Source organism: Hevea brasiliensis, chromosome 4 (genome assembly GCF_030052815.1).
Source record: "Hevea brasiliensis isolate MT/VB/25A 57/8 chromosome 4, ASM3005281v1, whole genome shotgun sequence".
In the NCBI taxonomy this organism is placed as follows: Eukaryota; Viridiplantae; Streptophyta; class Magnoliopsida; order Malpighiales; family Euphorbiaceae; genus Hevea; species Hevea brasiliensis.
The window spans coordinates 19,147,086-19,160,882 of NC_079496.1; the positions used below are offsets into that span (position 1 = coordinate 19,147,086).

At 37.1% G+C, this 13,797-nt stretch overlaps 1 non-coding gene across 1 annotated transcript; it reads right to left on the minus strand.

Moving 5' to 3' along the window:
- Positions 1-1,426: 1,426 nt before the first annotated feature.
- On the minus strand, positions 1,427-13,021 carry LOC110641600 (uncharacterized; the record flags this gene model as incomplete). The annotated part of the gene is made up of 6 exons (XR_009148414.1): positions 1,427-1,603; positions 2,731-2,830; positions 3,436-3,540; positions 3,793-3,905; positions 12,421-12,493; positions 12,867-13,021. It is a non-coding gene; the product is annotated as an uncharacterized LOC110641600 (transcript).
- Positions 13,022-13,797: the final 776 nt, after the last annotated feature.

The following is a 13,797-nucleotide window of genomic DNA, read 5'->3' on the forward strand; positions in this document are numbered from 1 at the left end:
CTATCTCTCCCAATCAATTTAGCTTCACGCCCGGTCGTTCAACTATGGAAGCGATCTTTCTCATTAGAAGCTTGAAGGAGAAATATAGATATGTGAAGAAAAATCTACACATGGTTTTTATCGATTTGGAGAAGGCTTATAATAGTGTTCCAAGAGATGTCTTATGGAGAATGTTAGAACAAAAGAGGGTATCTATTAGTAACATACAAGTGTTGAAAGATATGCATGAATGAGCAATTACTATTGTGCGCACAGTGGGAGGGGATACAAGAGATTTCCCTATCTCAGTTGGATTATACCAAGGTTCAGCTGTAAGCCCTTACTTTTTTACATTGGTTCTAGATGAATTGACGAAACATATACAAGAGAGTATCCCTTGGTGCATGATGTTTGCAGATGACATAGTTTTGATAGATGAGAAGCAAAGAGGAGTCAATAGAAAGCTAGAGTTTTGGAGAAGTACTCTAGAGTCAAAGGGCTTTAAGTTAAGTAGAACGAAGACAGAATACATGCATTGCAAATTCAATGAAGGCCGAACTGGTGATAGAGAAGGAGTTAGTTTGGATGGAGTGGTATTGCCTCAAAGTAATCACTTTAAATATCTCGGCTCAATCCTTCAAGTACATGGGGGATATGAGGAGGATGTTAGTCATAGGATTAAAGTCGGATGGTTGAAGTGGAAATGTGCCATGGAAGTTTTATGTGATCGCAAGATTCCCAATAAGTTGAAAGAAAAATTTTACCGTACAGCCATATGATCGGCCATGTTATATGGTAGTGAGTGTTGGGCAATGAATGAGGCGTATGTGTCTAAGATAAGAGTTGCGGAGATGAGAATGTTAGGGTAGATGAGTGGCCATACTAGACTAGATAAAATCCGTAATGAGAGCATTAGAGAAAAGGTAGGAGCGGTGCCAATTGAGGATAAGTTGAGAGAAGGGAGATTGAGGTGGTTTGGTCATGTAAAACGTAGATATACGGAGCTTCTAGTTAGACAAGTAGAGCACATTGGGTTAGAGGATAGAAAAAAAAGAGGGGTTAGACCTAAACTGACTTGGAGAAGAATAGTACAACATGACCTAGAAGTATTACTCATTTCCGAGGATTTAACCCAAAATCATTTAGAGTGAAGAAAGAGAATTCATATAATCGACCCTAATAAATTTTTGGGATAAAGACTTAATTGAGTTGAGTTGAGCATAAAAGAAAGAAATATAAAAAAAATCAAAGGCAACATATTACATATAAGATATGAGTAGAGTGGTAACCAATTTCAACAGTTGCATGAATTAAGAAAATTGTATACAACAAATATACTTGTTATTACTATGGCTTTATGACAAGGTTAAATGTAAGAATCATGTTGAAAGGTTGTAGCATTACCACGTTTACTACTTGGGAAGAGATTGTTCATCCTGAAAACACTTCAAGTGATGCGAATTAGGAGTACAACCATGATGAAAATACATGTCATTAGAAAAATCACAAGCCATGTAAAGCATGTGGTCTTGGAAGTTTTTGAGTATATCTCCAAGGCTTGTGCATTGGCACGGCTAGTTCTAGCCAAGCTCTGCTCAACAGCCTTCTCTGTAGAATCAAGTATCTGCACTCAAACAAACAATCATGGCCCAAGAGTGAAACCACTTAGTCAAACCACAAAACACGAGACAAGCAGAAGTCAGTAGCAATCCAATGTGGCTCATGGTGCAATTAATTCAGATAGGAAAAATTAGAGAAATGTTTTTCCCACACAAACATATGAAATGTGGTACATCCATAGCGCTTCTTGCACTGAAGTGTTGACTGATCTGGTGACAGAGCTCTGGATAGTTATGATGCATAGATAATTCTTCTTGGAGTTCTGAGGATGAGGGAAGTGTGTGTATTAACACGTGTGTGTGTGTGTGTGTGTGTGAGAGAGAGAGAGAGAGAGAGAGCATGGTGGTAGAGTGGTTGAGTGCAATGAATGCTTGAACTTCCAAGGGACAGATGACAACTTGTACAATTTAACAGACGCTAAATTTTGCAATTGTCAGCAGCAGTTTAAGAGCCTGTAGTAGTAATGGTGATGCATGGTTCACACAGCCATAGATACACAGATGCTACAAATAATGACAATTTGAGCAGTAGGACAGCATAACGGATTGATGGAGGCAACGCTATTATTAGGGTAGATACATATTCAATGTACTCAGGAATCCCTTGCAGATTCTGTTTAAACAATTAATAACAAATATAATGAACACAACCAAGCTTGTTGAGGTAGAAAGAAAAAGTGAGGTGATGGACAATAGGCAGCAAACATGTAAGGGGAAAACTAGTTTCCCTTTTCTTTATAGTAGGAACTAGGGAATGTATATCCACCCAGGCCAAAATTATTTTCATCCTCCCAAATTGGGAGAGAAAGGGAAAGATATAGCACTGCATGATACTAAAATAGTAAAATCATTTTGATTGGACATTGCCTATAAATTTAGGGGCCAAATTTATCTTTTGTTAGTTTTTTGAGTCACATATCATATCAAACTTAATCATGATCAAAACTTCTATTGAACGAATAATGGAGGACCAGATGGTGCAACGCTGCCTCCAGAAAATGTAAGATGCACCCATCAACAGTTCAACACTAAAATTGCACATTCTCCTTGGATGGTAATGTATTTTCCATGAATTGTCAACATAAATTCACAAAACTATGCAAGATAGGATAACAAAAAATAAAAAAATTACCTTTTCAGTATTTTGCAGAGACTGGCTCGTATGGAGACTATTTTCCTTAAGTTGACGTGCCAACCCAACCATTTCATCTGTCAAGTCCTCCTGAAGCTTTCTGTCACGAGACAAATTTAATATCTTGCAGCAATAAAACATATGGAACAAGTTCTGTTCAAATATCTACGCCTTTATTGTGATGATTTTTCTAATATTCATTTAAAGACTTGTGGCGCAGATTTAGATACAGTTGCCATATCATCTTACAAATGAACTCACATTTACAGTGGACCTTGCATTTCCACCTTATCTGAGGAAAGAGGGCAGTTGAGGTAGGGGATGAAGGAAAAATCATTACCAAAGGACAATATTGGTGTGTGCGTTGCCCTCCTCCCCCACCCTCATTCTGCCCTTTCAGCGGATACTTGTTCTTTATCCCATTAAAATGATCACTACAGAGCCAGAATCATGGATTATTCACCAAGTGGCTAGGTGGTAGCTCATCTTCTCAAGAAGACTACCCCTGGTGCATAGTCAGGGCATCTTTAGCAAATGAGTGGCCTTTAGCTCTAGGAAGATAGCAAGTGATGGTTATAAGTGGTTGTCTGGACTATGGAACACAGCGGGAGTATAAAATACAAATAATAATGTATGTATCTGAACCTTTTATTCAAATGCATATTTCACAATCAAGTTTACCCTGACTGAACAATAAAAAAGTACCTGTGCTTTTCAATGTGTGCTTTTGCTGCAGTATCTAGTTTGACAGGTGCTGATGTATGAACCTGATTAAGGTCATAATTTCTGCCATCAATATTTGAGGCTGCCCTGTTTGATGTGCCACACATGAATCAAAATGAAACAAATTATAACCCAAAAGGGGGGATTTTGGGGGGAAAAAGAGAGAGAGAGAGAGGGGGGGGGGGGGGGGGGGGGGTGGTGGGTGGTGTGTGTTGTTGGGTGTTGTGTGTTGTTGGGTGTTGTTGTGGTGAGGGGGGAAGGAGAGAAGATAAAAGCACTAATTGGGAGATTCCATAATCCATATATCACATAAATTCTAACAACTACAGATTCATTTACACAAATCTTCTTCTCAAGCCCAGAGAAGAGGGGAATTAAGTTTCTCCATCTGCTTTAGGACTTTCTTTTGCAGAACTCCCAGCAAAAGACTCTCCAGATACCTGAATATAAGGCTGAGAATTAGATACATAAAAGATGATTAGCTATTATAACATTGACCGGTACCAACACCAATAATTTACTAAGATAAACAAATGGAGGCAACATCATAAAATGAATGTATGGATGTAAATGAACGACTGCATGTGTGTCCTTACACCAGTATAATGTCATAAAACAAGAGCCTCATAACACCTATGACACCTGCCCAAACGAATGCCAATTAATTTGAAAAGTGATTGTTCACTAAAAAGCATAAGGGGATAAATACAACACAGATATACTTAAGTTAGATTAAACTGGCGCCAAAAAAAATCCAAAAAATTTAGAATTCAATGAAATTACTGAATTAAAAGACAGGAAATTTGAGAGCTGTCCACAATTGTTATAGACCGAGTTCCAACAATGACCAATAATCTGTAATGGAACCTCTTTCCCATGAAAAATAGTTAAAGATGCATAGAAGGAATGAGATCAAATTAAAGAGAAACTCAATAGCCTTCAGGTCATACCAAAATTTGCCAGCATTAAACTGGTGGAAGCATCTTTTCTGTTTAAGGCCCATTATGGTCATGGAAACTCTTGGTTAAAATTGGCATTGTGCATATGACTTCCAATTAAAGAATCATAAGAAAAACTATTGACATTAAACTTAAATTATAAGATTCATTTATTTGTTTACATTTGCATTACAGTAAATGCAGCAATTAAAGAAACACGAATTTAAAAGCATGGATTGGTAGATGACATAAATCCCATAAACTGAATTAGTAAGAAAAATCACTACACTTGGTCACTGGGGAAAAAAAATTGAGTGGATGAAGGATGACATGTTGCAAGAAATTTAAGCCAATTACTTTGTTGGTAACAAGATGCGCATCATACTGGAAGAAAAGGAAGTTTACTCAATATATAATTGAAGAAAAAGTTTTTTCACAAACAGTAATATCTGATCCGGAGTACAAACTTGTTAGGGTTTTGGATCCCTAACAAGAGAAATTAGGAGAATAGAAGAAGAAGTAACTGAGAAAGAAGAAGTAAGAAAGAGGATCGGAAGAAAGAAGAATTAGGGAGAAAATTAGAGAGAAAAAGAAGAATATTATTTCTGAAATTTCAGTTATGCAATTACAAAGTAACTCCCCAGTTTTATACACTTTAGCAGTTGTAACTGCTTATCTAATCAGTTCCAGCTGTTTACTAATCAATTCCAGCTGTTTATTGACTTCTATAACTGCCATCAGCTACTCTCCTTCAGTTACAACAGCCTTTCCCTCCTTTTTATTCCTAAACTTCTTCCTATAATATGTAACAATACCTCTCCCATTACCACATTCTTGTCCCCAAGAATGTGAAAATTCAGGGAATTGAGCTAAGAGAGAAGCTTGATCTTCCCAAGTAGCATCTTCAGCAGGTAGATTAGCCCATTTAATGAGGCCTTGAAGCACATGCTGCTTGTCTCTTGTAATAACTCTTGTCTGTAAAACCTTCTCAGGAGCAACAATAACCCTTTCCTCTATCATTGTTGGTAATTCCGTCAAAGGGGTTACTTTATCTCCTAGTTTCCTCTTTAAAAGAGAAACATGGAAGACAGGGTGTATAGAGGAACTAGGTGGCAACTGCAATCTGTAGGCCACTGAGCCAACCCTTTCCAACACTAGATATGGACCATAATACTTGGCAGCAAGCTTCAATGAAGTCCTAAGGGCAATAGAAGATTGCCTGTAAGGCTGAAGTTTCAAATAGACCCAATCTCCCACAGCAAACTCCCTTTCACTTCTCTTTTTATCGGCTTGATGCTTCATTCTCTGTTGTGCAAATGACAAATTTTCCTTAAGAATAGAATTCATATGTTGCCGCTGTTCCAAATATTCAGCTACAGCCCCGACAGTAGGCAACTCTGATGGAATTACTGGCAGAAATGGAGAAGAATACCCATAAAGAGCTTCAAAAGGGGACATCTTAATTGCACTATGATGAGAAGAGTTGTACCACCATTCTGCTAACGAAAGCCATTTACTCCAAGAAGAAGGTTGCAAGTGACACATGCATCTCAAATAGGCCTCCAAGCACTGATTTAATCTTTCAGACTGCCCATCAGTTTGAGGGTGATATGCTGTGCTAAAAGCAAGTGTAACCCTCAAACATTTAAAGAGATCCTTCCAAAAGAGACTAGTGAAAATCTTATCTCTATCTGAAATAATAGATTGAGGAATGCCGTGAAGTTTAAACACATAATCCATAAAAATTTTGGCTACTGAAGAAGCTGTAAATGGATGTGTTAAGGGAAGGAAATGGGCATATTTTGTCAATCTACAAATAACTACTAGAATAGTATCTTTCCCATTTGATTTTGGCAAATGCTCTATGAAATCCATAGAAATTTGTTGCTAAGGTTGAGTAGGAATCTCCAATGGTTGCAATAAACCAGGGGAAGCACAATGCTCAGATTTGCACCTAGCACAAGTATCACAAGTTTTGATATACTGCATAACATAAGTCAACATACCAAGCAAAAAAAAAAGTTTTTCCAACCTGATGTGAGTAGCATGCACCCCTGAATGTCCCCCAACTGCAGTGCTGTGATAAAGTGCCAATAAATTCTGCCTCAAAACTGTAGCAGCCCCCACATACATTCTATCCTTATAATGGATCAGTCCATTTTTCAACCTATAACCAGGATATGCATTAGGAACCAATGAAAGAGTTCTTTGCAACTCTAATGCTTTCTCATCACCCTCATAACTATGAACCAAATTGGACATCCAAGTTGGTGTAACAGAAGAATTGGACAGCTGCAATACATTGACTTGCTGAACTGTCCTATCAGGCCTTCTAGATAAGGCATCGGCCACTTTATTTTCAACTCCTTTTCTATAGAGAATTTTATAATCAAGGCCCAATAATTTTGAAATTCCCCTCAGCTGTAATCCAGTAAGTAACCTTTGCTCTAAAAGATGCTTGATACTCTCATGGTCAGTTTTTATGAAGAATTGACCTTGCTCTAAGTAATGTCTCCATTTAGAGACAGCAAAGGTAATGGCCAAAAGCTCCTTTTCATACACAGATAGGGTCTGTGATCTAGGTCCAAAAGCTTTAGCAATAAAAGCAATAGGATGATTCTCCTATTACAGTACTGCACCCATTCCCCAGTTGCTAGCATCAATCTCAATAACAAAATTTTTTGCGAAATCCGGCAGAGCAAGAACAGGAGCTTCAGTTATAGCCTGCCTGAGCCTGGTAAAGGCTTCTTGAGCTGCTGGACCCCATTGGAAAGCATCATTCTTCAATAAATCTGTCAAGGGTTTACTGATGATATCATAGTTCCTTATAAACTTTCGATAGTAGTCAGTGAGCCCCAAAAAACTCCTCAATTCCTTAACAGAAATAGGGGTTGGCCAAGTATTCATGGCCTGCACTGTCTTTGGATCTGTTGCTACCCCTTCCCTTGAAATTATATGACCCAAATACTCCACTTCAGTATTCCCAAAAGAACATTTAGACATTTTTGCATATAATTGCTGCTCTTGAAGAACGTTAAACACCACTTCTAGGTGCTGCAAATGTGTCTCCATATTATGGCTGTAGACTAAAATATCATAAAAAAAAAAACAAAACAAACTTTCTCAAATAAGGTTGAAATATGTGGTTCATCAATGCCTGGAAGGTTGCTAGGGCATTGGTAAGCCCAAAAGGCATCACAGTAAACTCACAATGGCCTTGGTGAGTTCTGAATGCAGTTTTGGGTATGTCTGGAATATGCATTCTTATTTGATAATACCCTGCTCTAAGGTCTATCTTGGAAAAAACACAAGCTCCATGTAATTCATCCAGTAGATCATCAATAATAGGAATAGGGAACTTATCCTTGATTGTTTGATCATTCAATTTCCTATAATCAACACAAAATCTCCATGTCCCATCTTTTTTCTTCACCAGAAGGACTGGAGAAGAATATGGGCTAGTACTAGGCTGAATGATTTGAGATTGCAGCATATCAGAAACTAACTTTTCAATTTCAGCTTTCTGAAAATGGGGATACCTGTATGGCCTAACATTAATGGCCTGAGAAGTTGAATTCAATGGAATGGCATGATTTTGGCTTCTAAATGGTGGAAGGCCATGAGGTTCCTCAAAGATACTATGATACTTTTCCAATAGTTGCTCTAAACCCTCACCCACATGCACTGCTACTGCATTAACAACAGAATCATTTTGCTCACTTTCTGAAACTGAAACGCAAAAAATAGGTATTGCTAAATCAGCCCCTCCTTTCTGAAGTAATTCAGAAATAGTATCACAGGATTTCAGAATAGATCCTAAAGAGTAATAATCATTCAGCCCTTGTAAAACAATTGGTTTCCCATAACCACTCAATATAACCCTTGAAGCCTTAAAATCAAACAAAATTGGATTAAAACTTTTAAGCCAATCAACCCCTAAAATCATATCGAAACTTCCCAACTGCAGAATCCTCAAGTCAAAATTGAAATGATGAGACTGCATCTGCCAAGAAAAGTGTTGACATTTGTGTTCACAAGTAATTTTCCTCCCATCAGCAACAGAAATATGGGCAGCTGGTATTTCCACCATTGGCAGCTTCAATTCCTCAACAACTTTCCTATCCAAGAAGCTATTAGTACTCCCTGTGTCAATAAGAATCACCAGCTGTCTACTTCTATGCTTCCCCAAGACTTTAATAGTTTCATTCCCTTGCTTTCCTTCCACAGCATATATTGATAGCATAGGTTCTCCCATATTTTCCAACTCCTGTGATTCCTCTAACATATTCAAACCTTCTTCCCCATTTTCCCCTTCTAATTCCTCAATCTACACAGCCATTACAGTCTTAGGTTTACATAGGTGCCCAGGTACAAACTTCTCCCCACACTTGTAACAAGGTCTTGGGTTGGTTTTAGTAGTTGAATTAGGTTGATTGGAAGGTTTGTTGACTGAAGAATTGGCTGTTACAATAGGGGTAGTACTGCTAGTAATTGTTTTGTTCAAAGGAAAATTTGGCTTAGGAAGAGAATTAACAAGAGGTGGTCTTGGAGGGTAAGAGTATAGCTGAATAGGTCTAGAATTTTGGTTGGGTTGGCTAGCATTTGTAGAACTGAAGTTATTACCAAAATTGCTATTGTTAGGATTGCTGTAAGAATTAGGTCTAAAACTTGCAGTGGTATAAGAATTCTTAGCAGGACCTTTGTACCTTCTAGTATTATCCAAAAGCTGCTCTTGCAGTCTAGCAACCTCAATTGCTTGAGAAAGAGTGGTTGGTTTCATCATTCTTACCATAAGTCTCACCTCATCCTTCAAACCCCCAATAAATCCTGAAAGAAAATAGGATTCACCCAAATCTGGCATAACCCTCTTCATTCTAATCCTTAGATCCTCAAAAGTATCTTGATATTCATCCACAATCCCCTCCTGCCTTAACTTCATAAATTCCTCAACAATATCTTGTAACCCTTGATCCCCAAACCTCTCACAAATACTCTGCTCAAATTCCTTCCAAGAATGACTCTTTTCCCTATTCCAGTTATGAAATCATGCATCTGCCTTATCAGTTAAAAACATACTAACAATCCCAATCCTTTTATACTTTGGCACTCCATACACATCAAAATATTTAACACATTTCCTAATCCAAACCCTAGGATCATTTCCATCAAAAGTCATCAATTCAATCTTAGGTAGATAAGGGTTTGATCCCTCACAACTAAAAGAATTATTAGAGTTTCTAGAATTACCTTGAGAAGGAATGGGTAACAGCCCTCTATTTTCATGCAATCCAGATCATCCAACATTTGTTTTCATGCACTCCAGGTCTGTCCTCATCACTGCTACAAATTTCCTTTCCTTTTTCTTTGTTTTTATCCTCCATCATAATGCTCATGAAAGCCCGAAATTCCTCCCTGAAAGAATTAAGTTCCAGAGAAGTTTTCTTTGCCTCCTCCTTCATTCCTCGAGTCTCCTCTTGGAGATCTCTCATTTTCTCCTCTAGTTCAGCAATCTTGACCATCTCAGAACTCACCACTACAGATCTAGTCATATTTCCAACTCACAAGAACCAACAATTGAATCAATCCCACCACGTAATCCTTAGATCCTCAAAAGTATCTTGATATTCATCCACAGTCCCCTCCTGCCTTAACTTCATAAATTCCTCAACAATATCTTGTAACCTTTGATCCCCAAACCCAGTGTTATCAAGGCGAAAGGCGACACTAAGGCGACAGGGGGCCTTATGGCTTTAGGCGAGAGGCGAGGCGAGGCCTTTTTAAAGCAAGGCGCCATAGTCTAAATTACCTAAATTATATGTGTGTGTATACTTTTAACATATTAACAAATTAAACAATAAATTAAATAACTAATTAACAAGAATGTCAAGTTAAAGTAATAAGAATAACAACAAATTAACAATATTTATAAAAGTTAAACAACTAATTAATAAGAATATCAAATTAAATTAACAAAAATAAGAACAAATTAACAAAGTTAAAGTAAACAAATTAACAACACCCATATAAATTAAACAACTAATTAATAAGAATATCAAGTTAAAGTAACAAGAATAATAACAAATTAATAAATTAACAAAGTTAAAGTAAAAAAAAATAACAAATTAACCGTATAATTTAAACAACTAATTACCAACTAATTAACAAATTAACAACAAAATATTAAGAATAAAAAGAATAAAAAAGTAAACAAATTAACAATTAAAATAAAAAATAAAAAAAAGCTGAACAAAATAGAAAATTAACAAGACTACTGCATACCTAATACCCATACAGCAAAATTATATAAGAAGGGGAGGAAAAGGAAAAAAAAAAAAGGTACACAAAACATATTGCAGCACAAAATAGGGAAGAAGAAGAATAATGCCCATACAGCAGCATTAGAGGAGGAGAGGAAAAGGGGGAAAAAAAAAAAAAGGTTTCCCTGGTGAATAATGCCCATACAGCAGCACTAGAGGAGGAGAGGAAAAGGAAAAAAAAAAAAAAGGGTTTCCCAGGTCGTAGAAGCAGCAAGGAATAGGGGAAGAAGAAGAAGAAGAAAGAGAGAGAGAGAGAGAGAGAGAGACCTAAAAGTGCTGCTGAATGCCATAGTTGAGACTTGAGAGTGCCGATCTTCCTTTCTCGTGAAAACTGAGGCAGGTGGCTTAGGGATTTTTCTTTTATTTGGCTTTAAATAATTAAAAAAAAAAAAAATTATCATTGCATTACAGAGGCGTCGCCTCAAGGGGCCTCTCGCCTCTCGCCTCTTTAAAGGGAACCCAGGCGGTGCCAGGCGAGGCGTGAGAGTGGCGCTTGGCCTCGCCTGGCGCCTCGCCAGGGCGCCTCGAGCGCCTTTAACAACACTGCCCAAACCTCTCACAAATACTCTGCTCAAATTCCTTCCAAGAATGACTCTTTTCCCTATTCCAGTTATGAAATCATGCATCTGCCTTATCAGTTAAAAACAGACTAGCAATCCCAATCCTTTTATCCTTTGGCACTCCATACACATCAAAATATTTAATACATTTCCTAATCCAAACCCTAGGATCATTTCCATCAAAAGTCATCAATTCAATCTTAGGTAGATAAGGGTTTGATCCCTCACAACTAAAAGAATTATTAGAGTTTCTAGAATTACCTTGAGAAGGAATGGGTAACAGCCCCCTATTTTCATGCACTCGGATCATCCAATGACCCCTGCTTTCGTGCACTCAGTCCTGTCCTCATCATTGCTACAAATTTCCTTTCCTTTTTCTTCGTTTTTATCCTCCATCATAATGCTCATGAAAGCCCGAAATTCCTCCCTGAAAGAATTAAGTTCCAGAGAAGTTTTCTTTGCCTCCTCCTTCATTCCTCAAGTCTCCTCTTGGAGATCTCTCATTTTCTCCTCTAGTTCAGCAATCTTGACCATCTCAGAACTCACCACTACAGATCTAGTCATATTTCCAACTCACAAGAACCAACAATTGAATCAATCCCACCACGTACCAGCTCTGATACCAAATGTTATCTAATCAGTTTTATACACTTTAGCAGTTGTAACTGCTTATCTAATCAGTTCCAGCTGTTTACTAATCAATTCCAGCTGTTTATTGACTTCTATAACTGCCATCAGCTACTCTCCTTCAGTTACAACAGCCTTTCCCTCTTTTTTATTCCTAAACTTCTTCCTATAATATGTAACAAAAATCTTCAATAAAAGTGAGATCAGCCAAGAGCCCCATGTTTCCTTCAAAACCAAATATAATCTCACAACTGCTCTGTTGTCCACTACAATTCTTGAATTATGCTTCGCCAGATAACCGCATCACACTGGCTGTGGTATTTCATTAATTTTTTTAGACCCTTAGGAAAACAATAAAAAAAAATTATCCTTTAAACATTGTAAAAACATTATGTATCCACAATTCCACATCTATAAATTCAATCTAGTACTAGTGTTACTTTACAAAAATTGCTCAATTTCACAATAAAATTAATGATTTTAACAATATGCAAATGCATTTAATTTCTAGGTCATAGAACGCACCAATGGGGCAGCTATTCTGGAAGCAATGGCTTCAATCTTCTCTGAATAATCATTCACCTTAGCCTTTGAAACTCTGTAGAAATGTATACAAAAAAGTTTCAATAGCACTGCATACAAAGTTTAGGGACTGTTGCAGAAACATGAAATTCTCAACCACTATTGAGGAAAAATAACAAATTAAAAAAAAAATAAAAGAAAAAGAAAGGACAAAGAGACAGCCTATCATCATTTCAGCACTCACTAAAAGAAATGTTGTCATGAATTTTTGTTTCATTAGATGAAGAACAACTCAGAAAAGTGCTAATGCAAATGCAAAGGTAAAGAGAAATCTGACTCAGAAGTTCACAAATTTTATGAACAGGCATTTGAAAAGAGCTTCAATGTGTAGGAAATTCTTACAGAAGTCATTACATATTTAACAGAAGAAATTAAGAAATCATACAGACCTAAGTAAACCATCTGGATTTCTTTCTTCAGCCAGTTGTTCCAACTGTTCTTGTAAAGTAGCAACATACTGCAAAGTTTCATTATTTATGTCATCCACAGATAATGAAAAACAATTAGATTCACATATGAACAGAAGGAAATGATAGAATTGAGTTTACTTACAGTGCCATTGTGATAATAGAAATCAGACATTCAAAGCCAAAATGACATAAAATGCAACACGACAGAAAGTAATACTTTCTATTATCACAACCAATAAAAAACAATGGATAATAATAATAAATAATAATAATAATAATAATAATAAAGAAGTATGCCATCAAATTAACAATTATATCAGAATCTAATATGCCATCAAATTAACAATTATATCAGAATCTAATACTAAGAAACCATAATTGAGGATTCTCCGTTTTTTCTGAGTCCTAACAATTTCTCAAAAACCAAACACAGAGAGAGAGAGAGAGAGAGAGAGAGAGAGAGAGACCTTGTTGGACGGTACGAGGGATACTGACGCAAAGAGGATTGCGACTGATGGTGGAGGTGGAGGCATGAAGGCGAGAAGCGGAGGCAGCTATGGACGATGGTAGAGACAGCGATGGGCCGATGGCTACTGGTAGTGGACTACAGGTGGAATCACTGGCCGGGCCGGACCGAGTCTCATAGACTATGTTCAGCCTGACCCAACTAGCTTGCAGATAAAAATAAAACATTTTTAAATTATATATATATAAACAAAAAAAAAATTCATTTCCATCATTATTACTCATTCAATCTGTTGATGTGTCCGATTCATACTACAGAGAGAAAAAGGAGAGACTAATGCTTATAAATAAGCTCGCTCCTCGACTCTTAATTGATATGGAACGTTGGGCATCATCATAATTTAAGATAGAAACTCCAGCTATTCAATCTCAAACACTTGCAGTC